The following is a 3,116-nucleotide window of genomic DNA, read 5'->3' on the forward strand; positions in this document are numbered from 1 at the left end:
GGTTAAGGATCAGAGAAGTAGTTAACAGAGACTGTGCATCACAAACATAACATGAAAATACCTGAGATCTGTCCAAAAAAAAAAAAAATCCTCAAAGATAGTATCCTTTTGGGGCTGGGACCACCAACCATTCAAGTAACAGGTGAATAAGCTTATGGATTACCCTGGGAAAGAGAGTCTTCTTCTAACCTACATCCTATCCTATCAGTTTGTAAGTCCAAACCATAGGAAATTCTCCTGATATATGTGTCACTATAACTCTGCTGGGATTGGCTAGGCTGGTGGTTTCACAAGGTTGAAAATGGCTACAATGACCAAGTGCTCCACTAAGCATTCATGACTAAGTGAAGGAAGGCGTGCGCAGGTTGCTTTTCAACACTGGGGCTCCACCTCCACCACAACCCCCCATACAAACTGAGGGATGACACTGCTATGTGAGGGAACTCGAGAGTACATCAGAAAAGCAATTGTCGTCCAACTTCTTCCTAAACTTCGAAAATTGAAACCTAATAAAAGTTAGGTTTATGCAATAATTTATCTGAAGTGCTGTGAAAAAATAGCCTTAATACCATGTACCATATAGTAAGCAACTAAGCACCAAGCTTATTAAAAACTTCTGGAGTCCTAGGGAGAACTTGCTCAGTGGGGAAAAGCTAGTTTTCAGAGTGATGTTTTAGCTTCTAGTTTCTTGTATCATGGAAACCATTTTCTTAATAGGACTCAGAGTAATATAGAGTCCCAGGTGGCACTGGTGGTAAAGAAGCCGCCTGCCAATTCAGGAGACGTGGGTTCAATCCTTGGGTCAGGAAGATCCGCTGGAGAAGGATATGGCAACCCATTCTAGTATTTTTGACTGGAGAATCCTATGGACAAAGGAGCCTGGTGGGCTACAATCCATAGCATCACAAAGAGTTGGACATGACTGAAGCGACTTATCACGCACACAAAGTAGTATATAGTCTGTATAAAGATGTCACCACAATAGAATAATCAGCAATTCTTGAGAAAAAAAAATCTGATATGGCTTGTTGGGAACATAGAGTGCTCTTGAGCTCCATTGGTTCACAGAGAAACAGGGTCTCTTCCTGCACTGAAACCAATTGGACATACATCTCTGCCTCTAAGATCATGTAATAACACAGAGACCTTCAATTTACAGGATAAAGTGATTGAAGGTGATGACAGTGACCACAGGGTATCAGGGAAATATGGCTTTGGGCTTTTGGAGTTGATAATGATACCTGCAACAGTGACTTTGGAAGACACATTAGCATATATGTGGTTATAAAGGCTATTGAATATTTAATCCAGGTTCTGCCAATCAATTTGTACACTGATTAGCCTGGTTTGACTTTGACCAACAATGACTTTTGAAAAAGTTAAAACTGATATTTAAAAAGGTCAGTGAATCGCATAAGAGCATATCCACTTGAAAAGGAGATAAACATTTTTAAAAGTTAATCATCCCCCTAACCCCACATCATCTTCCTCCTCCCCTTCTTAATGATATTGGTATGTGAGATCCAACAAAGATATTTAAGAAATTTGACTTTTGGTGTCTGTGTGTCCTGACATTTTGTGGGGGAAAGAAATACGTATCACATCCCTTCATTAAAAATGTCATAATAACAGTTACACTTCATTGACTGATACTGGGCCAGGAAATTCATGCGATATTATGACTAAGTGAACAATCAAAGAAATAGAGGAAAATGATAGAATCAGAAAGACTAGAGATCTCTTCAAGAAAATTAGAGCTACCAAGAGAATATTTCATGCAAAGATGGGCACAATAAAGGACAGAGACAGCGTGAACCTAACAGAAGCAGAAGAGATTAAGAAAAGGTGACAAGAATTCACAGAAGAACTATATGAAAAATGTCTTAATGACCCAGATAACCACAATAGTGTGGTCACTCACCTACAGCCAGACATCCTGGAGTGTGAAGTCAAGTTGGCCTTAGGAAGTATTACTACAAACAAGCTTACTATAAACTCAGCAATTTCACTTCTATAAATCTATTCAAGAGAAATGAAAAAAATGAAATAGGTGCAGATAAAATTATTCAAATATTTGTAGCAGCATTATTGATAATAGCAAAAAAAAAAAAAAAGTGGAAACAGCTCAAATGCCCATCACTGGTACATGAAATGTGGTATATTTACACAATGAAATTCTCAGTAATAAGAAGCAAACTTAAGCCAGAGCCTGGATAAACCTCAAAAACATTGCAGTAAGTGAAAGAAACCTGTCAGAAAGCACTACATATTGATTTATTCTATTTATCTGAAGTATCAAAAAGACATTCATGGAGGCAGAAGGCAGAGTAACATTAATTGGGGCTACAGGAAAGAAAAGGGATTATCTACAGCTGAACTGAAGGGAAATGAAGAAGAAAGGAGTGTTCTGAAACTGGATGACGGTACTTGTGTTGGGGAAGAAAAGAAAACAAAAAAGAAAGTGACAGTCCCAAATGAAAGGGTGGAGGTGTCGGTGAGATCCTGTGGCAGTGGGGTGCCAGCTCAGGTGGTGACATAGAGCCTAATTTGCGATGTCCCATCTTGACTAAGGGATTCCCCCCCAGTTCCCACCTGTGTGCGTGTGCCTTCATCCTCTGGCAGCTGTCCTGGAATGTACAAGGCAGATGACTTAGTGTGGGCAGGCGTCAGAGAGACCAGGGGCACCAGTTAAAAACCGGAAGGGAGGAAAGAACATGCTGAGGCGAAGTAGGTGGAGATTTCAGGCGCTGCAGATGCGTAAAAACAATAATTAAAACATCGCCGCACTCGAAGCCAATCCGTCCCTGGGTGGACTTGAACCACCAACCTTTCGGTTAACAGCCGAACGCGCTAACCGGTTACGCCACAGAGACCAGCTGCGGCAAGTCTCTCCCCGTCCCTTCCAATTACTGTGGAAAAGTGATTCAAATGTCTCTAATCTTGGTCCAGCCTCGCCGGCACCAGAGGCGTTGAGTCTCGGTGTCGAGCAGGCCAGGCTGTGGACACCGAGCCCTAGTGAGCTGGGGCTCCGACGAAACAACGCGGAGCTCACGACCCTTCAAGCCTGCTCCTGACCTTCTACATGAGACAACTCCAGCTTCTCTTGGGCTCAAGTT

General features: G+C 41.8%; 1 non-coding gene across 1 annotated transcript; it reads right to left on the reverse strand.

Moving 5' to 3' along the window:
* Positions 1 to 2,799: 2,799 nt before the first annotated feature.
* Positions 2,800 to 2,873, reverse strand: TRNAN-GUU. Its single transcript has one exon. It is a non-coding gene; the product is annotated as a tRNA-Asn (tRNA).
* Between the last annotated feature and the right edge of the window lie 243 nt (positions 2,874 to 3,116).

Source organism: Oryx dammah, unplaced genomic scaffold (genome assembly GCF_014754425.2).
Source record: "Oryx dammah isolate SB20612 unplaced genomic scaffold, SCBI_Odam_1.1 HiC_scaffold_11220, whole genome shotgun sequence".
Lineage (NCBI taxonomy): Eukaryota > Metazoa > Chordata > Mammalia > Artiodactyla > Bovidae > Oryx > Oryx dammah.